The following is a 26,346-nucleotide window of genomic DNA, read 5'->3' on the forward strand; positions in this document are numbered from 1 at the left end:
AGACAGGGTCTCACTCTGTCGCCCAGGCTGGAGTGCTGCAATGGCACGATCTCAGCTCACCGCAACCTCTGCCTCCTGAGTTCAAGTGATTCTCCTGCCTCAGCCTTCCGGGCAGCTAGAATTACAGGCATGTGCCACTGCGCCTGGCTTAATTTTGTATTTTTAGTTTTGCCATGTTGGCCAGGCTGGTCTCGAACTCCTGACCTCAGGTGACCCACCCACTTTGGGCTCCCAAAGTGCTGGGATTACAGGCCTGAGCCATCCTGCCCAGTGCAAACATCACTTCAATATCCCCTTGCATCCTGCAAGGGCTCTCCGTCTGGGGACAGATGATGGGGCAGTAACCTTCAGAAGTGCAGAGACACAAGGGTGCTTTCCTCAGGGGTAGGGGAGGTGAATTCAACCAAGAACACGACTTGTGAGGAGGAAGACAACTGCAGTGTTGGAACCACCAACCATAAGTGGCTATTGAGTATGGATTCATTCAAGGCTTGAATATTTATTTTTATTGAGCTATAATTGATTTAAACATAAACAGCCACGTGTGGCTGGTGGCTATTCTATTGGATAGCACAGCTAGAATTGTAATCTATGTGCTGTTTGATTCATTCATTGTATTAGTTTGCTAAGGCTGCCATAACAAAGGACCACCAACTTGGGGGCTTCAACAAGGGACGTTGATTCTCCTGGAGTCCTGGAGGCTGGAAGTCGGAGATCCAGGTGTAGACAGAGCTGGTTCCTCCTGAGGCCTCTCTCCTAGGCTTGGAGACACTGTCTTCTCCCTGGGTCCTCAGAGGATCGTACCCCTGTGTGTGTCTGTGTCCTCATCTCCTTGTCTTATGAAGTGTCTTAGTGCATCTCAGGCTGCTATCACAGAATACCATAGACTGGGTGGCTTATAAGCAACAGGCATTGATTCTCCCACAGTCCTGGAGGCTGGACGTCTGAGATCAAGGTGGGGGCAGGGCTGGTTCCTCCTGAAGCCTCTCTCCTGGGCTTGGAGATGCCGTCTTCTCCCTGTGTCCTCACAGGGTCAACCCTCTGTGTGTGTCTGTGTCCTCGTCTCCTCTTCTTTTAAGGGCACCAGTCTTGTTGGATCAGGCCCTATCCTTATGACACAATTTTCGCATAATTACCTGTTTGAAGGCCTTATCTCCAAACACCGTCACAATGAGGGCGAAGGTTTCAACATAGGCGTTTCGAAGAGACACAGTTTAGCCTGAAACACTCATTTCACAAACCTCTCCTAGTTCTTCTGTACCAGCAGTTATAACACTGGACAAACCTGGTTCCTGCTCTCTGAGTGTAAATTCTCAGCTGGGGAGATGGCAAGGTCATTGGATCATCATGGTACATTTGGATCCAGGGTGTAACAGAAGTCTGGGCCACATGCCATAAAACAGCTGGCAGACAGATCTCAGAGTCTCTGTGCTACAGGAACACGGAGGAGGAACCCAGGTGGGCCTGGGAGGAGATGTTTAAGGCATTGTGATGCTTGGTGTAACCCTGAAGGTCAAGATACGGTTATCCAGATAACGCGAAGATTCATTTCAGGTAGAGGAAGCCACAGCAAGTGAGATCATGCATGCATACATATGCGCGCGCGCGCGCACACACACACACACACACACACACACACACACTCTTTCATGCCCAAAGGCAGCAAATTCTGCAGCCCAGTTTGTATTCCAGAGCCTGCTGCTGACCACATTGAGCTATGTCCTGAGACCAAATCATGCCTCAGTGCCTTTTTTTTTTTTTTTTTGAGACAGAGTGTTGCTCTGTCGCCAGGCTGGAGTGCAGTGGCACGATCTCAGCTCACCACAACCTCCGCCTCCTGGGTTCAGGCGATTCTCCTGCCTCAGCCTCCCAAGTAGCTGGGACTACAGGTGCACGCTGCCACGCCTGGCTAATTTTTGTATTTTTAATAGAGACGAGGCTTCACTATGTTGGCCAGGATGGTCTTGATCTTTTGACCTCGTGATCCGCCCGCCTCAGCCTCCCAAAGTGTTGGGAGTACAGGCGTGAGCCACCACCCCTGGCCGGTTTAGTGCCTTTTTAAACGGGCTTCCCTCCCTCTCTCTGCAAATGCTCTATGCCTTTGAATCCCAACCTCAGTCTCTGTGTCTGGAGAACCCACCTTATGACAACACCTTATGCACACATGAGCTTTGGCGGGTAAGTAACATGATCCTCACTCGCAGACGTGCTGCCTGAGACCCGAGTCACCTGGCCGAGGTCCACCACTCACATGGAGCACCATGGTTCTCCATGTTGGAGCTCTACCTCAAGAATTCATGAAGAAACAGAGAAAGTAAGGGGCTGATAAAGGTTCTTGTGTACTAAAATTGCACCTCTGGAAACTGACTCTGAAAGCGGTGGCGTACCTGGAACATAATTAGTGCAGTTCAAAAGCAAAGCCATCATCCTGCGTATTGTTCCCTCTGGCCCTTCTTCCTGCTCCCCGGAGCCGTGTTGGCGTTAAACAAGACAGCATGAGTGGGTATGTTTACACCTCTTGCAGTATTGTCGGATTTTCCTGGGACCTCCCAGAATCTCTGTGTCTGAAAGCAAGCCAGGGATGCTTTGTGAAGGTGGCAACCCCAACTCTAAGGCCAGCCAGAAACAGCACTCTCTGTGCCTCTCGAATTACTCCAGCTTCTTGGCCGTCTGACTCAACCCTGTTGGGCGTCAGTCTCATGGAAACACACAGGAATGGGTGGAGACCTACCCATTCTTTTTGTTTGTTTGTTTGTTCTTTGTTTTGAGATGGAATCTAGCTCTGTCGCCCAGGCTGGAGTGCAGTGGCATGATCTCAGCTCACTGCAACCTCCGCCTCCCGGGTTCAAGCGATTCTCCTGCCTCAGCCTCCCGAGTAGCTGAGACTACAGGCGCCCGCCACCACGCTCAGCTAATCTTTGTATTTTTAGTAGAGACAGGGTTTCACCATGTTGGCCAGGCTGGTCTCGAACTCCTGACCTCAGGTGATCCATCCGCCTCAGCCTCCCAAAGTGCTGGGATTATAGACTTGAGCCACCACGGCCAGCACCCACCCATTCTTAAAGATAAGATTTAGAGAGTTACAGGTGAGGAAAAGACAGACAGGAATTAGACTCCTTGCAAAAGCTGAATTGGATGCGGCTGGTTCCTGGGGCTAGCAAGTGTGATCATCGTGATACTTTGTGGGGATCAACCCATTCTCTTACCAACAGCTGCGATTCAGGAGGTGGTAGAAGTCATTCCCAGCTGAACATTTGAGATACTCAAGTGAAGGAAAGCCCTTTTCAGTAGGCTTTGAATTCTTTGAGAAAGTATCAAGGAATTCCCTGTACCCCCAAGCTTCGTCCCAAGTGCTCAGAATAACTATCTAGTCACTTCCAAGTTGCTCCAGCTGATTTGCCTGGAGCAAGGACGGCTCCCTGGGACACTGAGTCTTCCTTGATCCAGCTGTTCAGGTCATCCTAATTGGGAAGAGTCTTCAAGCCGCTGTGAAAGGTGGAGGGGCTGGGGTTCACAGGGGTGAGAGATGGAGCGGCAGCCTGCCCGGCCCAGTGTCCATAGAGATCATGGGGGTTTGGGGGGCCTCTGGGGAACACAGCTACGTGACTACAGCCCCACCTAGTACTCCACTGAGGTACCCGGAGCCCTGTTTCTGTATTTTCCCTGGATGCCCCAGGTTTTCAGGGTCTGGAACAACTCTGCCCGTTAGAAATACAATATGGGCTGGGTGTGGTATCTCACGCCTATAATCCCAGCACTTTGGGAGACCAAGGTGGGTGGATCACTTGAGGTCAGGAGTTTGAGACCAGCCTGGCCAACATGGTGAAACCCCCTACTCTACTTAAAATACAAAAATTAACTGGGTGTGGTGGCAGGTGCTTGTAATCCCAGCTACTCGGGAGGCTGAGGCAGGAGAACTGCTTGAACCCAGGAGTCAGAGGTTGCAGTGAGCCAAGATGGCGCCATTGCAGTCCAGCCTGGGCGACAGAGTGAGACTCAGTCTGAAAAAAAAAAAGAAAAGAAATACAATATGATCCACATGAGCAATTGAAAACTCTTTGCTAAACACATTAAGAAAGGAGTAAAATGAAAATGGTGAAATCAATTTTAATAATATGTTTAATCACTATATCTAAACAGTCTCCTTTTAACAGGTATATATATTTATATTTACATAAATATATAAATTTATTTTTATGTATGTTTTTAAATTTATTAAATTTGTATAAATTTTATTAAAATATATATGCAAATATGGTATTTAATAATAAATATGGTATTTAATGGCACTATTTAGTGTCATTTTAACATGTATGTATATTTCTATGTTTACATAAATATATAAATTTAGTTTATATTTTAAAATTAATTAAATATGTACAAATTTTATTAAAATATATTTTCATATATATTCAATCACTATATCAAATAGTCTCATTTCAACATGTATATATTTATATTTACATAAACAAATTTAAAGCTTATGTGTATTTTTCAGTTTATTAAATTTGTACAAATTTTATTACAATATATTTATATGTAAGATACTTTATCACTATATGAAATAGTGTCATTTCAAAATGTATATTTATATAAATATATAAATTTATATATATTTTTTAATGTTAAATATTTACACATTTTATTAAGATATATTTCTGGCCGGGCGTGGTGACTTATGCCTGTAATCCCAGCACTTTGGGAGGCCAAGGCAGGCGGATCATCTGAGGTTGGGGGTTCGAGGCCAGCCTGACCAACATGGAGAAACCCCATCTCTACTAAAAATACAAACAATTAGCCGAGCATGGTAGCGCATGCTTGTAATCCCAGCTATTTAGGAGGCTGAGGCAGGAGAATTGCTTGAAACCGGGAGGCAGAGGTTGCAGTGAGCTGAGATCGTGCCACTGCACTCCAGCCTGGGCAACAAGAGTGAAACTCAGTCTCAAAAATATATTTTTTTTTCCTATATAAACATATGTTTATAAATATCATAAATGAATATATGTATTTTATAAGTATATGAAATAATTGTATACATATACACATAATTTATTTCAAATTTATATATTTTTAAATATGTGTAAATATATTTAGAATTGTATATATGGGTATAATTATTTAGAATTGTATAGTTATTTAGAATGTATTTAGAATTTTCTATATATAGTTATTTAGAATAGATTTAGAATTGTATAGTTATTTAGAATAGATTTAGAATTGTATATGTAGTTATTTAGAATAGATTTAGAATTGTATATGTAGTTATTTAGAATAGTATATAAAGTTATTTAGAATAGATTAGAATTGTATGTATAGTCATAAGTGAGATAGTGCACATTCTTTTTTCGCACCAAGTCTTCAAATCCAGTGTCTGTTGTACACTTAGAGCACATCTCAGTTCAGATGAACTGACATCCTCTGGGGGTTTGTCCCTTCCAAATCTCCTGTTAAAATAGAATCCCCAGTGTTGGGGGTGGGGCCTGGTGGGAGGTGTTTTGGTCACGGGAACAGATCCCTCGTGAATGACTTGGTGCTGTCCTCACGGAAATGTGTGAGTTCTCACAATATTCGTTCATGTAAGAGCTGATTGTTAAAAAGAGCCTGGCTGCTCCTCCTCTCTCTCTTGCTCCGTCTCTCATCCTGTGACACTCTGGTTCCCCTTGCCTTCCTCCACGCGTAAAAGCTTTTTGAGGCCTCACCAGAAGCTGAGCAGATGCCAACGCCATGCCTGCTTCTGATACCGTTTGCAGAACAGTAAGCCTAATACAGCCCTTTTCTTTAGTAAGTCACCCAGCCTCAGGTATTCCTTTATAGCAACACAAAATGGACTAAGACGCAAACCACATCCAAATGCCATTTGTGACTGGTGCCCCCAGTGCTGGGTAGCACAAGTCTCATTTTGTCTTCCAGCTAACACTATGCTGTTCTTATGGAATTTCTCTGCCCTGGCCCTGAAGACAGCATCTCTTCCTTCCCTGGCTCTTCTCTCGTCATCACTCTCAACCATCTGGTAGTTTTCTACGTGTGCTCTTTAGCCAGAACTATCCCCGACAGAGGGGCCTCCCTGCACACAGCCCAAGCAAATTCACACAGGACTAAAGTCTGCTTCTTTATTGGATCATTGCCTTTCTGGGTAAACTGAGAGTCAGTGGGGGTTCAGAATTTCTGTCAACCTCCTAGATAGGTCTTCTCAGGCTCCAGACACCCTAGATGCTTGTGTCTTGACTTTCATTTGGTTCTACCATATACAGAATACAAATAATCTATAAATGGAAAAATGCGGCTAGGCGCGGTGGCTCACACCTGTAATCCCAGCCCTTTGGGAGGCCGAGGCGGGCGGATCACGAGGTCAGGAGATGGAGACCATCCTGGCTAACACGGTGAAACCCCATCTCTACTAAAAATACAAAAAATGAGCCGGGTGTGGTGGCGGGTACCTGTAGTCCCAGCTACTTGGGAGGCTGAGGCAGGAGAATTGCTTGAACCCGGGAGGCGGAGCTTGCAGTGAGCTGAGATCGCGCTACTGCACTCCAGCCTGGGTGACAAAGTGAGACTCCTTCTCAAAAAAAAAAAGAAAGGAAAAATGCTAGTTATATGCTAGTTATGCAGGTACTGGTTAGGGTGTCCTGGCCGCCCCCCACCCCACACCCTTTGTAATCTCAACTCTTCTGTTGACTGGACTTCACTGCTTTCCTCCTGATATCCTCTTTCTGTCCCAGGATCTCATCCAGAACCCACATTACATTGAGTCATGTCTCCTCTTGGCTGTGACAGTTTCTCAGACTTGTCTTGTTTTTCATGACCTTGAAGCAAGGTCTTGTACATGACTCTTGTATGGGTTTTTTGATTTAAAAAGATATTTATTTGGCTCACGGTTCTGCAGACTGTTCAAGAGTCAAATACAAGACCTTACTTCAAGGTCATCCAAAGCAAGGCCTGCAGACCATACAAGGACCCCTAGCCACAAATGGCACTTGGATGTGGCTTGTGTATTAGTCCATTTTGTATTGCTATAGAGGAGTATCTGAGCTGCATGATTTATAAAGAAAAGAGGTTTATTTGGCTCACGTTCCTGCAGACTGTACGAGAAGCATTGTCTTGAGGACAACGGGTCAGGTATTTTGTCAAGCTGTCCCTCTGTTGGGATTTGTCTGCAATTTTTCTCATGGTGAGACTAGGGTGCTTGGCTTTGGGGAGGATGACGGCAGAGATGAAGAGTCATTCTCATTACATCATATCAAGGTACATACTGTCAGCATGACCTACCACCGTTGACATTGGCTTGATCACGTCTGAGGTGGTGTTTGTCAGATTTCTCCACTGAAAAGTTATTGATCTCCCTGACCATGCTCTTTGAAAGGAAGTCTCTACATGCAACCCACACTTAATGGAGTGGGGAGTTGTATTTCATCTTCTTGCGAATAAAATACCTACATCAATTATTTGGAACTCTTCTGCATGGGAGATTTGTATCTCCTCCTTCCTTTATGTATTTATTCAATTATTGACTGCCTTGGGTTACCATCTAATATTATTTCATTTTATTGCCCAAGTCATTTCAGCTTTGAGCGCCAGGAGCTCTTTCAGGTTGGCTTTTGCTTATCTTTCACACACCCTCAGTTTTTTGTGTGTTTGAGCATTTTCTTATTTGCTTGTACTACAAGATGGTCCAGGCATATCTGTATCACCCAAGCTCCATTCTTAGAATTAACCATTATTCCAGAGAGCCCTGGTACTTTTTATCTGAACATGATACTAGGAACCAAAGTGCTGGGTGAAATGACTTGTCAGTAGCATTAAAGAGACGTACTGGCTGGGCACAGTGGCTCTTGCTTGTCAGCACAGCACTTTGGGAGGCTGAGGTGGGAGGATTACTTGAGTCCAGGAGTTCAAGACCAGCCTGGGAAGCTTAACGAGACAAAAAAAAAAAAAAAAAAAAAATTTAAAATTAGCTACTTGGTGCACACACCTGTAGCATTAACTACTCAAGAGGCTGAGGCAGAAGAATTGTTTAAGCCCAGGCATTTAAGATGACAGCTATGGTTGCGCCAATGTGCCCAGCCTAAGCAACAGAGCCAGGCCCCATCTCGAAAAAAATTTAAAAGTGCAAGAGTTTGAGATTACAGTCAGCTGTGATTGTGGCACTGCACTCCAGCCTAAGCAACAGAGCCAGGCACCATCTCTAAAAAAATTTAAAAGTGCAAGAGTTTGATCGCTATGATTGTGCCACTGCACTCCTGCCAGGGTAACAGAGCCAGGCCCCGTCTCTAACAAAATTTAACAAGTGCAAGAGTTTGAGATTATGGTCAGCTCTGATTGTGCCACTGTACTCCAGCCTGGGTAGCAGAGCCAGCTCCTGTCTCTAAAAAAATAAAAAAGTGCAAGAGTTTGATTGCTATGATTCTGCACTCCAGCCTGGGTAACAGAGCCAGACCTTGTCTCTAAAGAGAATGAGGGGGTGGCAGGGAGTTGGGGGAGGTAATCTTTCATCAGATCACCATTGATTTTTTTTCTTACTCTTTTTTCCTTTCCTTTGCATCTACTTAGGGCCCCTACAATGATGGAGAGCCCTGGTGGCTGTGGAGTCTTCAGTTTGCCTGCATGCCAGGTGCAAGCCAGGGAGTGGTAAGATCATCCCCCTCGTAAGCCACCAGCAGGCCAGGACTCCAGTGTGGAGGGATGGATCTCTGAAGGTCACTGCTCGGCCCTTCTCTGAAGACTGTCCACCAGCATGTCAACCCAGCTGCACTGCGGGGGTGAAGGGTGGGATGACTGTCAATAAGGATTAAGGCCATCTCCCCCACCCGTCACTCATTCTGCCAAGCCATCACCGGGCAACCAGGACTCATGGGCAGTGCCACCTCCGGGGCCGTGCTGGCATCTGTAACCTCCATCCATCCTTGTGGTCCCATCCAGCCATCTCTGACCCCCTGCCTGGCCCACTCTGTTGTGAAGTTTTCATCCGCCTTCCTCTTGTGCAGAGTCAGAATTCACAGAGGTTCCAATGCCCAAGGGAAGCCCAGTGGAACTGTTCACTCTTAGTACTGGCTGGAGACGTCCAGAGGACAAATCGGCTTCAGATTATACCATCGTTAAAGTGGGTGCAACTCGGAGGCTTGCCCTACTTAACTCTCCGATGCAATCCCTGCTGCCAGCTTCATACAGACTCCATCCAGTGCAAATGGCTTCCTTCTGCGTGCAGAGCAAATGCTCCAGGGAAGAGACACACAGGATTCCCCGTCGCCATTGTTGCCAAGTGACCCCAAATATTCCTATCCTGTCTGTTGCAAAGAGGAAAAGTCACGTCTTGGAAGAACGGCATCACCCTACAAATTCAGACTGGACGCTTTGCACATGAAACAAGAATCCCAGAAATTTCTTGAAGCACATCTTGCATTCGTGACCGTCGGACTCTATGGGATGTGTAAGGCACATTCCCAGTCTCATCACCTGTGACAGTTGCATTGCCGAGTCCAGCAGCCGCGGAGGACTCTCTGCTGTTCCTCCTCTGCTTCACTTAACATATGAGAGTGAAGAGATGAAGATTGAGGCGGGCCCTGCACCAGGGGACATGTGTATCTCTCTGAATGTCCTTGACAGACAGCAGCAGCCCAGCGACACCCAGCCCCCATCCTGTCCGTATGCACCCTGGTGAGCATTTTCTACAGTCTCCTAAACACTCCCATTGTTCTGTTTTGCTGGTGTGATGTGTGACACCTCAGTGTCGTCATAGCTTCTGCCTCCTCCGTGTGGAGAGAGGGCATAAAGACAGAGCTGAGATATTATGGCTATTCCAGAAAATAAAATATTTTTTGAAACCACAAGGCTCAGGTGCAGCTCTTTGTGTCATTGTGAAAACAGAGCCCTAGCCTGTATACCATTAGCTTGGTGGCACTTGGATAACAGAGTATTCACTGGCCCTGCAGAGGAGCATGGGTGGAAATGTATTTATCAGCTGATGTTGGCGCAGTGTGCTGTTTGTGCACTATTATTATTATTACTTTATTATTATTATTATTTAGACGGAGCCTCACTCTGTCGTCCAGGCTGGAGTACAGTGGCACGATCTCGGCTCACCACAACCTCCGCCTCCCGGGTTCAAGCAATTCTCCTGCCTCAGCCTCCCAAGTAGCCGGGATTACAGGTGCCCACCACTAGGTATGGCTAATTGTTTTGTATTTTCAGTAGAGACGGGGTTTCGCCATGTTGGCCAGGCTGGTCTCGAACTTCTGACCTCAGGTGATCTGCCCGCCTCGGCCTCCCAAAGTGCTGGGATGACAGGAGTGAAGCACCGCGCCCGGCCTGTCGGTGCATTCTATAGAATGAGATGCCTCTCACAGGGTCTCCAGAGCTGTGGGAAGGGATGCTTTCCATTAAAACAACAACAACAAAAAGTGGCTGGCAAAGTTCACACAATGATGTTAACAATCGAGTTATTCAACAGTCATTTTCCTCAAGGAGGTCTGGTTTCTCTGTGTCTCAGAAAAACTCAGGAAGGCTCCTAACCCTTTGCACAGGGGAACACGGCACTCCACCCTTGCTGGTCTCAGCTTTGACTGGGCAGGCGCTCAACGTGCCAGTCAGACAACTAGGCAGAAAAACTCACACAAGTACCTCGACCTACCCCAGAACAGGGTCAAAAGCTAAGAGACAAAGTTTGAAAAGGCATATTTCATAAGCACAATTTTAATTGTATTTATGATTAAAGAATAACATGTTTTTCTTTTTCTTTTTTTTTGAGTCAGAGTCTCACTCTGTCCCCCAGGCTGGAGTGCAGTGGTTCCGTCTCAGGTCACTGCAACCTCCATCTCCTCAGCTTCAGGCGATTCTCCTGCCTCAGCCTCCCGAGTAGCTGGGATTACAGGCATGTGCCACCATACCTGTATACTTTTTTTTTTTTTTCAGTAGAGACGGGGTTTCGGCATGTTAGCCAGGCTGGTCTTGAACTCCTAACCTCAGGTAATCTGCCCACCTCGGCCTCCCGAAGTGCTGGGATGACAGGCGTGAGCCACCGCATCCCATCGACTCAAGTTTTAATACATTTAGTTTATTATTAGCCCCAAGAAGGAAAACTTGGCAGACATATGGCTAAGGGTTAGTTTTCATATCTACACAGCTAACAAGATGTCTGGGTGTTTGAGGGGGCTGTGAGGAGGATACATTCCTCTGGGAAGGGGCCTTTATTATCTTGGGGTGACAGATGGCATAAGATAGTTTTCGTTCATCTAAGAAAATGTGGGAAGATCATCAAGAAGTGGCTGAGACTCGGTGCAGTGGCTCATGCCTATAATACCAACACTTTGGGAGGCCATGGAGGGAGGATCCCTTGAGCCCAGGAATTCAAGACCAGCCTGGGCAACACAGTGAAACCCCATCTCTACTAAACATTTTAAAAATTGTCAGGTGCAGTGGCTCATGCCTGTCATCCCAGCAGTTTGGTAGGCCAAGGCGGGCAGATTACCTGAGGTCAGGAGTTCAAGACCAGCCTGACTAACATGCCGAAACCCCGTCTCTACCAAAAAAAAAAAAAAATACAAAAGTATACAGGTATGGTGGCACATGCCTGTAATCCCAGCTACTCGGGAGGCTGAGGCAGGAGAATCGGTTGAACCTGGGAGGCGGAGGTTGCAGTGAGCTGAGATTACGCCACTGCACTCCAGCCTGGGTGACAAAGCAAGACTGCATCTCAAAAAAAAAAAAAATTTAAAAAATTACCAGGCATGGTGGTGTGCACCTGTGGTCCCAGTAACACAGGAGGCCAAGATGGGAGGATTACTTTCGCCTGGGAGGTCAAGGCTGCAGTGAGCTATGATCGCACCACTGTGGTGAGCCGAGATCGTGCCACTGTACTCTGTTACCCTTGTCCTGGGTAACAGAACAAGACCCTGTCTCAAAATAAAAAAAAAAAAAAGGAAATAAAAGTGGCAGGCTTGGTGGTAGTAGGGGGGCCCAAGCATTGGTGGGGAGAGCTCTAGAGGAAGGCAGAGCTTCCCGACGGGTTGACGGAGCATTGTCGTAAGACACATGCAGACTCATGGGTGCATACCCAACATTCAACATTGCCGTACAGACTTGATCTCTCTACCGCTTGTCCTTAGGTATAAAATAAGGTGAGAAGCCTCTCTTAACGGAAGGGGTCAGGGTCCATCCAGTACAAAGGTCTGGACAGAGAGCATAGTCTAGATCTAGAATCGGGTTGCTTTGGCTTAAAGCCCAGTTTGGGCATACAGTTGTAACATAACCAGAGCCAATTCCTTAACCTTTGCCTAACTAAGCTACCCCAGTTTGAAAAACAATGATAACAATAATATAATGCCTACCACAACACAATATTTCTACATGCATATCACACAGAAATATGTTAATACGGACTGGGCACAGTGGCTCACACTTGTAATCCCAGCACTTTGGGAGGCTGAGGCAGGCAGATCACTTGAGGTCAGAGGTTCTAGACCAGCGTGGCCAACATGGTGAAACCTCATCTCTACTAAAAATACAACAACAAAAAAATTAGCCGGGCATGGTGGCACACGCTTGTAATCCCAGCTACTTGGGAGGCTGAGGCAGGAGAATTGCTTGAACCCGGGAGGCAGAGGTTGCAGTAAGCCGAGATCGCACCACTGCACTACAGCCTGGGCAACAAACAGATTGATACTCTGTCTTCAAAATAATAGTAATAATAATAATAAAGAAATATATTAATACTTGCAGAATATGCTTAAAAATTTCTAGCACAGTATAAGCCCAGGATACTCACAGCCATTACCGTTACCATTATTCTGAATATTTTATTTTATTTATTTATTTTTTATTTTTATTTTATTTTTTTTTTTTTTGAGACGGAGTCTCGCTATGTCGCCCAGGGTGGAGTGCAGTGGCTGGATCTCAGCTCACTGCAAGCTCCGCCTCCCGGGTTTTTACGCCATTCTCCTGCCTCAGCCTCCCGAGTAGCCGGGACTACAGGCGCCCACCACCTCGCCCGGCTAGTTTTTTGTATTTTTTAGTAGAGACGGGGTTTCACCGTGTTAGCCAGGATGGTCTCGAACTCCTGACCTCGTGATCCGCCCGTCTCGTATTCTGAATATTTTAAATTCACCAAAGAACAAAATGAGAAAAAATAGATGTGTGTGACCCTAAGTGTGAATCTTGTTGAATTAAGCAGGCAGGATTCTGTAATTAAGTCACAGCTGCAACTTTATCCTTGAATGCTAGCTAACAAGATAAGAATTTACACTCCTCTTTAAAAATTTACGTTTTTTTGAAAAGGGCCTTGAACCTTGTCTAAAACTCTGAATGGCGAAGATACTTCTTTTTCATTAAAAAGACTCTGTTGAAGATTGCAGTCGTGTTTTTGGCAGCAGCTGTGAAAAGATGGTGTGATGGTTAATACTGAGTGTCAACCTGATTTGATTGGATGATGCAAAGTGCTGCTCCTGGGTGTGTCTGTGAGGGTGCTGCCAAAGGAGTTTCACATTTGAGTCCGTGGGCTGGGAAAGGCAGACCCTCCCTTCACCTGGATGGGCACCATCTCATTGGCAGCCAACTCAGCTAGAAAATAAGCAGGCAGAAAAATGTGCAAAGAGAGACTGGCCTAGCCTCCGAGCTTGCATCTTTCTCCTGTGCTGGACGCTTCCTGCCCTTGAACATTGGACTCCAAGTTCTTCAGTTTTTGGACTGGCTTCCTTGCTCCTCAGCCTGCAGACAGCTTATTGTGCGACCTTGTAATCATGTGAGTTAATACGTAATAAACTCCCCTTTGTGTGTATATATATATACACACACACGCGCACGCGCGCACATATATATGTGCGTGTATATATATATGCACATATATATATATGTAGAGAGAGAGAGAGAAAGAGGATTCCATCAGTTCTGTCCCTCTAGAGAACCCTGTACAGATGGGAAGACAGGTATATTTGAGATTGACCTGAAAACTCTGAATATGAATGAAAACCGGGCACAGTCATACCTGTGCAAAGTCATGCATGGGTTATCGGGGGTTTGCTGAAACCTCTGTATGTCTATGAGCAGCTCTGATGAGACACACTGATTTGGGCGTCTCAGATATACTGCGTATACTGGCTACAGTGGACTCAGTGTCCTTCCTATAATTTGCAGATACGACCATAGCAAAAAGAAATTGTTAAGGTAATTAACTGTTAATAGCTGTTTCATGCCCTATTGGGAGTTTGGAGAAAGTGTTTAAAATCAAGTACTTTCAGATAATACTTTTATGTATGTATTTATTTATTATTTTGAGACAGGATCTCACTCTGTCACCCACGCTGGAATGACATCATAGCTCACTTCAGTGTTGACCTCCTGGGCTCAAGCAATCTTCCCATGTCAGCCTCCTGAGTAGCTGGGACTACAGGCACACACTACCATGACTGGCTAATTTTTTGAAGATATTTTGAGAGATGGGGTCTTGCTATGTTGCCCAAGCTGGTTTCAAATTTCAGGGCTCCAGTGATCCTCCCACCTCAGCCTCCCAAAGTGCTGGGATTGCAGGTGTAAGCCACTGCACCTAGCTGAGAAAACTTAGAGTGTTGTGAAAAAATAGAAGGGAACCATGCTAACATGCCCCCTGCTTACTCTGGAAATGAAGAATAGAGAGCTCCATTTCCTAGAGTCAATTCTGAGAGAGTAAAATAAGGCATCGTTTTGGCATAAGCACTTTCACATAGCACAGTGTCTGTTGTAACATCATGTTGTAGCATGATGTTAAATAAAAATATGTCATTGGAGGTCAGGCGCCATGGCTCATGCCTGTAATCCTAGCACTTGGGAGGCTGAGGCGGGCAGATCACGTGAGGTCAGGGGCTCGAGACTAGCCTGGCCAACATGGTGAAACCCTGTCTCTACTAAAAACACAAAAATCAGCAGGGCATGGTGGCGGGCACCTGTAATCCCAGCTACTAGGGAGGCTGAGGTAAGAGAATCGCTTGAACCCAGGAGGCAGAGGCTGCAGTGAGCCGAGATCACGCCACTGCACTGCAGCCTGGGTGACAGAGTGAGAGTCTGTCTCAAAAAATAATAATAATAATAATATATACACACACACACACACACACACACACACAGTGATTGCCACAGTGTAAGAGTCAGTGCTCCCAGGATAAATATAATTTCATTTAATCGTCAGCAAGCCTGTGAACCTGCTTGGTAATAACCCTTACCTCTGTTCTCACTTGCATTTGGATTTGTTTCATTCATTGGCTGAATGGAGACAGCTTCTTGTTCTTCCTGTGTTTTATACAGGGTTATTCATCTTCCACATTGTGGTTGACACCCCTGTGTTTTTATGACATGTCTTATTCCAGATAACTTTGGGCTCCCGTTTCTTTTATTGGAAGAGATGTAAATTCAAAAGTAAGGTCACTTACTTTGAAGCGATACACAAATGGACAGGGTTTGCGGTTGGGAAATGACTGACCTCATTTTTTGAGCCACGGAAGAGGACTGTCCTGAAGTGCATTTGAAGAGGCACATTTAATGATCACTCTCCGAATTGTAGTAGCATCCCTTCAGCTCTCCCTACTGAGGACCATTCTCCGCCACTGAGACCCAGATTTTCTCGCATGATTCTCGCAGCCATCCTGTCCTCTGCTTTAAAGATGTGACGGGAGCAGAGAGGTTGAGTTACATGAACAAGATAACACAGCCAGTCCCTGAAGCTGCTGAGAACAGCACACCTGCTTAGAACTACTGTATGGGACCACCCATTTTGCACCCTCTGGGACCGCCAATCAACATGAAAGGTGGAGAGGAGCTGGCATTAAACTATGAAGTTGAGAATCTTCCATCTGTCCATCCAACCATCTATGCAATTATCTATCTATCCATACATATATTCATCTCTTTTTCCATCTGTAATTCATCCAACCAAGTACCTATCCACTATCTACACATCCATTCACCCATGCAGTCTGTCCGTCTATCATCCATTTATCTCTCCATATAACCATCTATCCAACTATCTATCTGCCCATTCGTCCAATCAACTATCCAACTATTTATCTACCCATCATCCGTCTACCCATTTATCAGTCCATCCATCACCCATATATCCATCCATTCATCTCTCCATATAACCATCTATTCAGCTATCTAACCATCCATTCAATCAATTAACCAACTATGTATCTACCCATTCATCCATCTACCCATCCATCTGTGCATCCATCATCCAAATATGCATCCATCCATCTCTATGTATAACCGTCTATCTATCCGTCCATTCATCCAATCAACTATCCAACTACCTAGCTACCCACTTATCCATCTACCCATCTATCTGTCCTTCCATTAATCCATTTAACAATTCATCCATCTATGCACCCAACTTTCTATCCAGCTATCCATTCATCCACTTACCCCGCCCATCCATCCATCTATCTGTCTATCTACCTATTACTTTCTGAGACCAAATGTTGGGACCCATATATATGCAGGCATACTCCAATATCTGGCACAGTCTAGGTCATTAATATTCATTAAATGAATGCATACAACCATGAATGAATGAATTGACTTTGTCTGGATCACCCTAGAGAATCTTTGCAGGGCTATTCAATTTTTGCCACGGAATAAATTCAAGGGAAGAGAACAACTTGGTTGGAAGAAGCCTGAGTTCCCCATTTCATTGGGGGAATCATATTCCCCTGGAGACAGAGCCAAACTCATGATGCAAAAAGATCACAAAACACATTCTGTGAAATGTGCATGAACCTCTTTACAGTTTTCTCTGCTTAACTATTTGTTCCAGCCAGAGGGGAAAAAAACAATTAGATTCCAAAGAGTTTTCATGACTTTATATATTTAACATTGGCCATGTGTAATTGCAAAATTGATGCCAAAGCTATGGTTCATAAATAACACTAAAAAGAAGCACTGTATTCTCCCGACGGCTCAGGAAATTGGAAACGACAGGTTGCAATACTGAGTATTACTCACTGTTTAATCTCAGTCTAGTTTCCAACAATTGCAACACATTCTACACCAGAAATTTGGAAAATAAAGGAATAATGTTTATAATCTAGTGTTGACAAATGTTTGGATGGGTCTGGAGTACTTTATATGCTAACTATTACTCATTACATGGTCCCTGAAAGATCTCATGTAATTTTTTAAAGAAATAAAATAGATCTTTATATTAATATCTTTGATTTTAGAATGTCCACTTTAATGCATTTTTTGCCAGTGCCAGTAAGTTTAAATAGCCAATTACCCTGGGTGAAATTAATCATTTCATACCACTGAGGCAGAAGGATGTTGAAAAGACGGTAAATGGTGACATTTCAGCATCTAGATGCTAGATAATTTCAGCATCATTTATTATCATCAGCAAGCACTGACCTTCAGACTTTTCCTTTTAAACCTGAGCCCCCAAGCCCTCTGGGCAAATGCACTTTTCTCAATGCAGAATGGAGCTACCCTCTCTTATCCTCCAGAGAAGTCCACGGGGAGCCCTCACACACCAACTTTGTCTCTACGAACAACAAGTTCTAAAGGCATCACCTTAGCAAGACTCCCTTTTTTGTTTCTTTCTTGGTTTTGGAAATGGTCTCTCTGTGTAGCCCAGGCTAGGGTGTAGTGGCACAATCACAGCTCACTGCAGACTCAACCTGCTGGGCTCCAGTGACCCTTTCATCTCAGCCACCAAGCCTGGGGGGCTCTGCTCAGTTTCCTTCCCTCCTTCCTTCCTTCCTTCCTTCCTTCCTTCCTTCCTTCCTTCCTTCCTTCCTTCTCTCTCTCTCTCTTTCTTTCTCTCTTCTTTTCTTCCTTTCTTTCTTTTTTTGAGACAGGGTTTTGCCATGTTGTCCAGGCTGGTCTTTAACTCCTGGGCTCAAGCAATCCTCCTGTCCCAGCCTCCCATAGTGTTGGGATTACAGGCATGAGCCACCGTCCCCAGCCAAGACTTCCTTGTCCCTGGGTGACAAGAGCCATTTCTGCATCAGGGACCAACCTCACATCAGCACGGAGGAAGATGCTACCATAGAACATGAATCCAGCCAGGTAGCTATCATTTTAGTTGTTTCTACTAGTACTGATGCATTTGAGCTGATCCATCTGGGGCATTTACTTTGTCTTTCTTGTGATAAATTGTCGGGACATATGCAATTCCTGCTAAGGGTCAAGAAAGTGCCAATCCCAAGTTCCATGCCTGCCTACTGAGTTAAGCCAACCCAGGGACCCCTACATTGCACTCTGCTACCATTTTCTGTAGTGTTTTCTGTAGTGAGTTTATACAGGGTATCACCTATATACATAAACCTATCTACACCTGTGTTGTAAAACCTCAAGACACAATATATGGTCCATGGATGAGCAGTATCAGCACTGCCCAGGACTTAGACACAGAATGTGAAGCCCCACCCAGACCCACTGAAACAGAATCTGCCTTGTAGGAGAACCCCAAGAAATTCACACACATGATAGACTAGGAAGCACCACGTATCTGAGAGCACAAAACAAAATTAGGTAAAAGCATGTTGTTTTCTTATGAAGAAATCCACGCAGAGTTTTTAAGGACAACCAAAGCCCATCATTATTTTCTCTGCCCAAGACCACTTCAAGAATCTTGCGGAAGAGAGAATAAAGGCAGAAATGAGGATACAGAAAGCATGTCGCTTGAAGGTCAAGAAGTCAAGCTTAAATGCCAATGGTAAAGTGGTAAGCCTACTGGTTTTGATCTTGGGCGTGGAATGAGTTTACCAGACTTCAACTCTGAAGACAGTTCTAGAAGGACCTAGACTTGCGACAGAAAGTGTATTCCAAGTAGAATGAGAAGTTTGGGTAATGTATACCACAAGACATTGGTCATTTGCAGAGTGGAGGTCATCATTAAGTACTTGGCTCTCAACTACCCTTGATTATCCCAACTAGTCAGGAACTCAGCTACCAGAGATATGGAAGTTTCCAACCCTAACCCCAATGGCAGCCACACGTTTAAATCCAGCAGACAGGTGTTGTAAGCCCTTTCCCTCACCAACTATAACCTGAGTCTTCCATCCTAGACTGAATGCATTACCTAATCTGCAATACTTTGTATTTTCAATTATGTTTATGCCTGAAACAGGAGTAGGTAAGATCAAAGGCTTGATTTGGTGGCTGGAATGTAAAGTAAGTAGTCATTGAGCCTGTTGGAGGAAAAGACATCTAATTTGGAAGTAATGAGTGTGATGAACGAACACAGCTGTAGAGAGTCGATTCTAGGTGAGGATGGGGTTGGCTTGGTTATTTTGCTATGGAGCCTTGGAAGTTCTGTTTTTTTGGCTTGCAGATTTATAGAAGTTCTAGTCTAAGATGCAACATGGGAGATACAATTTCATGCCATGACTGACATTGGCCTCCCATGAGTTAGAGAAGTGTGTGTTTAAGAGGATAATCTGATTTTGGAAAATAATATTCAAACGCCATCATGTTTTCATGTTGACCCCTCTCCACACTGGCTCAGCGCTCTGTTATTAAAAACAATTTCCTGCCGAACACGACGGCTCGCGACTGTCATCCCAGCACTTTGGGAGGCTGCAGTGAGCGGATCACCTGAGGTTGGGAGTTCGAGACCAGCCCGAACAACATAGAGAAACCCCATCACTACTAAAAATACAAAAATTAGTCGGGTATGGTGGGGCATGCCTGTAATCCCAGCTACTCAAGAGGCTGAGGCAGGAGAGTCACTTGAACCCGGGAGGCAGGGGTTGTGGTGAGCCAAGATCACGCCATTGCACTCCAGCCTGGGCGACAAGAGCAAAACTCTATCTTAAGAAAAAAATCAATTTCCTGCTGATATCAATGACGTTAAACCATTAAAATACATGTAAAGGCCGGGCGCGGTGGCTCAAGCCTGTAATCCCAGCACTTTGGGAGGCCGAGACGGGTGGATCACGAGGTCAGGAGATCGAGACCATCCTGGCGAACACCGTGAAACCCCGTCTCTACTAAAAAATACAAAAAACTAGCCGGGCGAGGTGGCGGGCGCCTGTAGTCCCAGCTACTCGGGAGGCTGAGGCAGGAGAATGGCGTAAACCCGGGAGGCGCAGCTTGCAGTGAGCTGAGATCCGGCCACTGCACTCCAGCCCGGGCTACAGAGCGAGACTCCGTCTCAAAAAAAAAAAAAAAAAAAAAAAAAATACATGTAAAGGTGAAAGACTGGTAACTGTGATTTGAAAATGAAAAGACATTGACAGCTAGACAGATCAAAATAAAGGTTTTGCTCCAGAGAGCCAGAAGAGAAAGTTTTCTGACCCCTTTCTTAATTTTGTTAAATCAGATATGTCTGGCTCATGGTTCCGTAGCTTAAGGATGTTATGAAGCCATTTTGAGTGGCTGAGTATATTAGCCTGTTCCCATTACTACAATACCATAGATCTGAAGTAGGATGGATTACCTCTACAATACAGATGTAGCACCCAAGGACCTAGAGGCAAGGTCCTTTGTCCAGTGTAATGAGCAACCAATGGCAGTTCTGGGACCACATGCTTATGTCCCCTGACCCTAAACCCAATACTCTTTCATCTTCTGGTAGAAAAAGTGATGGCCCCAATGATGTCCATGTACTAATCCCCATGTGACAGACAACATAATGGCTCCAAAGATGTCAACATCCTAATCCCCATGTGGTAGACAGAATAATAACCCCCAAAATGTCCATATCCTAATCTCCATGTAGTAGACAGGTGATGGCCCCAAAGATGTCCACGTCCTAATCCCCATGTGGTAGACAGAATAATGGTCCCAAAGATGTTCACATCCTAATCCCCATGTGGTAGAGAGAATAATGTCCCCCAAAGATGTCCACATTCTAATCCCCATGTGGTAGAAAGAATAATGGCCCCAAAGATGTCCACGTTGTAATCCCCATGTGGTAGAAAGAATAATGGCCCCAATGATGCCCACATCTTGAAATCTGTGAATATCTGAACTTACACGGCAAAAGCAACTTTACAAAAGTGATTAAGTTAAGGATTTTAAGATGAGAGGATTATCCTGGATTACAATCAGGGTATCTCAGTGTCATCACAAGCATTCTTATACCGGAAAGAGGAGGCAGGAGGGTCAGAGTCAGACAAGAAGATGTGGAGATAGAAACAGAGGTCTGAAAGGAGGGAGATGTGCTGACGTGTTTAAGGTAGAGGAAGGTGCCACAAGCCAAGGCATGCAAAACAGCCTCTACAAGCTTCAAAAGGCAAGGGAGTAGGTTCTGCCCTGGAGACTCCAGAAGGAATCAGCTCTGACAATACCTGGGTGTTAGCCCAGCAATACTAAGTTCAGGCTTCTGAACTCCAGAACCAGAAGATGATACATTTCTGTTCTTTTAAAGCCACTAAATTGGTGGTGATTTGTTATGGGAACCGGAGAAGATAAAAATGCACATCTTTTATAAAATGACAGTGATGTGGTTTGGCTATGTCTCCACCCAAATCTCAACTTGAATTCCATCTCCCAGAATTTCCACATGTTGTGGGAAGGACCCAGGGGAGGTCACTGAATCATGGGGGAATGGTCTTTCCTGTGCTATTCTTGTGATAGTGAATAAGCCTCACAAGATCTGATGGGTTTATCAGGGGTTTCGGCTTTTGCTTCTTCCTCACTTTTCTCTTGCTGCTGCCATGTAAGAAGCGCCTTTTGCCTCCCACCATGATTCTGAGGCCTCCCCAGCCATGTGGAACTGTAAGTCCAATTAAACCTCTTTTTTTTCCCAGTCTCAAGTATGTTTTTATCAGCAGTGTAAATACAGACTAATACAGACAGTGTCAGAGGCGTTTGAACCAGAGCAACTCCATCTTGAATAGGGGCTGGGTAAAATAAGGCTGAGACCTACTGGGCTGTATTCTCGGGAGGTTAGGCATTCTAAGTCACAGGATGAGATAGGAGGTCAACACAAGCTACAGGTCACTAAGACCTAGCTGATAAAACAGGTTGCAGTAAAGAAGCTGGCCAAACCCCACCAAAACAACGTGGCAATGAGAGTGACCTCTGGTCATCCTCACTGCTACACTCCCACCAGCGCCATGACAGTTTACAAATGCCATGGCAACATCAGGAAGTTACCCTGTATGGTCTAAAAACAGGAGGCATGAATAATCCACCTCTTGTTTAGCATATCAAGAAATAACCATAAAAATGGGCCACCAGCAGCCTCCAGGGCTGCTCTGCATGTGGAGTAGCCATTCTTTTACTCCTCTACTTTCTTTTTTGTTTGTTTGTTTTGAGACAGAGTCTCACTCTGTCACCAGGCTGGAGTGCAGTGGCCCAATCTCGGCTCACTTCAACCTCCGCCTCCGGGTTCAAGTGATTCTCCTGCCTCAGCCTCCTGAGTAGCTGGGATTACAGGCGCACACCACCACGTCCAGCTAATTTTTGTATTTTTAGTAGAGATGAGGTTTCACCATGTTGGCCAGGATGGTCTCTGTCTCTTGACCTCGTGATCCACCCGCCTCGGCCTCCCAAAGTGCTGGGATTACAGGAGTGAGCCACCACGCCCGGCCCTCCTCTACTTTCGTAATAAACTTGCTTTCACTTTACTCTATGGACTCACCCCGAATTCTTTCTTGTGCAAAATCCAAGGACCCTCTCTTGGGGTCTGGACCCTTTCCGGTAATAACAGGTCAGAACAAATATCCTGGTAGGGCCTCCCTTTACTCATCTTAATGTGAATGTGGACCACCCAGGGATCCTGTTAACTACAGAAACTGCTTCTTCAGCTCCAACAGTACCACAGCAGCGTGGTTCTAACCAGTTTCCGGGCGATACGGATTTTGCTAGTCTCAAGACCACACTTTGAGCTACAAGGTCAAAGGTGTTTTTCAGCGCTGTGTGTGTTTTTTTTTTTTTTTTTGGAGATGGAGTGTTGTTCTGTCACCCAGGCTGGAGTGCAGTGGCATGATCTCGGCTCACTGCAACCTTCACTTCGTGGGTTCAAAGGGATTCTCCTGCCTCAGTCTCCAGAGTAGCTGGGATTACAGGAGGCTGCCACCACACCTGGCTAATTTTTGTATTTTTAGTAGAGGCAGAGTTTTACCCTGTTGGCCAGGCTGGTCTCGAACTCCTTACCTCAAGTGATCTACCTACCTTGGCCTCCCAAAGTGCTGGGAGCTGGGATTACAGGCATGAGCCACTGTACCTGGCCATGCTCCCCCCGGCCCTGGCTTTTTTTTTTTCTTGAGATGGATTCTTGCTCTTGTTGCCCAGGCTGGAGTGCAGTGGCACAATCTCGGCTCACTGCAACCTCTGCCTCAAAGGTTCAAGTGATTTTCCTGCCTCAGCCTCCTAAGCAGCTGGGATTGCAGAGGCCTGCCACCACACCTGGCTAATTTGTGTATTTTTAGTAGAAGCGGGGTTTCACCATGTTGGCCAGGCTGGTCTTGAACTCCCCACCTCACATGATCTGCCCGCCTCAGCCTCCCAAAGTGCTGGGATTATGGGCGTGAGCCACCACACTCGGCCAGTTTTTATCTCTTTAAGTGTCTTTATTTCCCCAGGATTTCTTAGGTCTGGCATCTCTGGAAACCTCAGTGGCACGTTCTGAACTCATTCATAAAGAACCAGGACTTTGTCAACTTCCTGGAAAACACTGATGGTTTTCCTCAATTACTTTATAATTAAGCAAGTGTGCCACTCTTCCCTGTTAACTGGAACTGTACCTATGTCCTCCTGACAAGTAAAATGATTGGAAAACCAGTAATTGGAGTTTTGCCTCGACCGAAGTGTAAAATTCTCAGTGTGCCATCAGTTCTCAAATTTGGCCGGGCACAGTGGCTCACACCTGTAATCCCAACACTTTGGGAGGCCAAGGTGGGAGGATCACTGGAGGTCAGGAGTTCAAGACCATCCTGGCCAACATGGCAAAGCCTCATCCCTATTAAAAATACAAAAATTAGCCGGGAGTGGTGGTGGGCGCCCGTAATCCCAGCTACTTGGGAGGCTGAGGCAGGAGAATTGCTTGAACCCAGGAGACAGAGGTTCCAGTGAGCCTAGATCGTGTCATGGCACTCCAGCTTTGGTGACAGAGCGAGACTCCATCTCAAAAAACAAAACAAAACAACAAAAAAAGAAAGCCACTTGTTGAGAAAACACGGCAAACTCAGATAACACAGCACTTAGCATGTGAAAATTTTCACCTACATATGCATGAAACATTAATCTTGTGTTTCCACGGAGGGTGCATGGCACATTTATACTGCACCATTCAACTTCCTTAGAAAAGGCAACCGACTCTTGTCCAAAATTGTTGTAACGTAAATTTTATCTGACTGGGATTATTAATCTAATGCTTCAATGACTTTTGGACTTTTACAGTTCTACTCCCTGGAATCCCATGTGATTGAAATGTCAATAACTGACCTTAGCAGAAACAGTTCTGCGGTTGAAGAATTTGGGGAACGCGGAGCACGGTACCCACAGTATCTCTCCTGGGGAGATTTCATTGCCCTTAGGCAAACAAAAGACTGAGAAATCTTGCTGAAAAGAACAGCTCAACTCTGAGACGCTCAGTCTTTTCCACATTTTTTCCCCCTGAATTTAGAGCCTTGTCTCCCCCCGGGCACGTTTATTAGCATTCCAAGACATTTGTGTTGGAAAGAACTGCCCAATATAGTTCAGAAAACATTTAGCTACAAAATAGAGACAAAGAAACATCTGGCAGTTCCCATGGAGGGATGTGCTGCGAAGGCGCTGTGGATGGTGGTGGGAAACGCGAGTGTTTTCTTCTCGGTTTCATCTTGGTCAAGCAGCTGACCCCATCTATAATTGCAGCTTGTGCTAAAAACATTCCTAGGCTGAGTGCTCCATACACTTGCATTTATTTTTATTTTTTAGAGATAGGGTCCTGCTCTGTCACCCAGGCTAGAGTGCGGTGGTGCAATCACAGTTCACTGCAGCCTTGACCTCCTGGTCTCAAGCAATCCTCTTACCTCGGCCTCCCCAGTAGCTGGGAATACAGGTGCATCCCACCACGTCCAGCTAATATTTGTTTTTTGTTTTTTGTTTTTTGGTTTTTTGTAGTGATAGGATCTCACCATGTTGCCCAGGCTGGTCTCCAACTCCTGGTGTCAAGGGATCCTCCACCTTGGCCTCCCAAAGTGCTAGGATTACAGGTGGGAGCCACTGCGCCCAGCCGTACTGTACTTTTATTTACAAAAGTCGCGTGTGACAGCTGTCAAGTAAATATGTTAAAATAGCTCATGGAACATGGATTTTGTAACCTCCTGAAAGTTCTACACATTTCTAAAATATTTAAGAAAGTGATAGCGGGCCAGGCGCGGTGGCTCACACCTGTGATCCCAGCACTTTGGGAGGCGGCGGCAGGCGGATCACCTGAGCTGAGGAGTTTCGAGACCAGTCTGACTAACATGGTGAAACCCCGTCTCTACTAAAATACAAAAGTCAGTCAGGCGTGGTGGTGGGTTCCTGTAATCCCAGCTACTCGGGAAGTCTGAGGCAGGAGAATCGCTTGAACTCGGGAAGAGAATCGCTTGAACTCGGGAAGCGGAGGTTGTGGTGAGCCGAGATTGCGCCATTGCACTCCAGCCTGGGCAACAAGAGTAAAACTCCATCTAAAAAAAAAAAAAAAGAATCTTGCTGGGTGCCGTGGCTCACACCTGTAATCCCAGTACTTTGCAAGCCAAGGTGGGAGGATCACTTGAGCCCAGAAATTCAGCACCAGCCTGAGCAACATAGCGAGACCTCACCTCTACCAAAAAATACAAACATTACCCAGGTGCGGTGGTGCACACCTGTCGTCCCAGCTACTTGGGAGACTGAGGTGCGAGGATCACCTGAGCCTGGGAAGTCGAGGTTGCAATGAGCCATGGTCGAGGTTGCAATGAGCCATGATCATGCCACTGCATTCCAGGTCTCCAGCCTGGGTAACAGAGGGAGATCCAGTCACACACACACACACAAAAAAATTGCACAAACTTTTACAACAACTCTGCTCTATAATCAAAAGTAATTTCCGCTTTGTTGGTGTTTTCTCACACATTTATCTGGTTGGCCAGATACCTGCAAATGATAGAGTAAGAAGGACCCATTTCCCTCCAAGGAGAACAGCATCGCAAGGGGGTTGAGGATGCATGCGTATGGAATCCAAACATCGAATGCGCCGAGACAGTGGTGCATGAAGCCTGTCTATGAGTTTATGATGAAGCTGCACATAGATTCGTACCTGGCTCTCACTCCTCTCTCTGACCCTTTGACTTCAGTTTAATTGCATGCACATCCTTCAAAGCTGCTCGGGGCTCCCACTTCTTCAGACTTCTGGCATTTTTCCAAGAAACATTAAACCTCTTTCCAATGTTGCCCCTGTATTTTGTGTGCACGTCTTCCAGCACTGGAGCT

This window comes from Macaca nemestrina, chromosome X (assembly GCF_043159975.1).
Source record: "Macaca nemestrina isolate mMacNem1 chromosome X, mMacNem.hap1, whole genome shotgun sequence".
In the NCBI taxonomy this organism is placed as follows: Eukaryota; Metazoa; Chordata; class Mammalia; order Primates; family Cercopithecidae; genus Macaca; species Macaca nemestrina.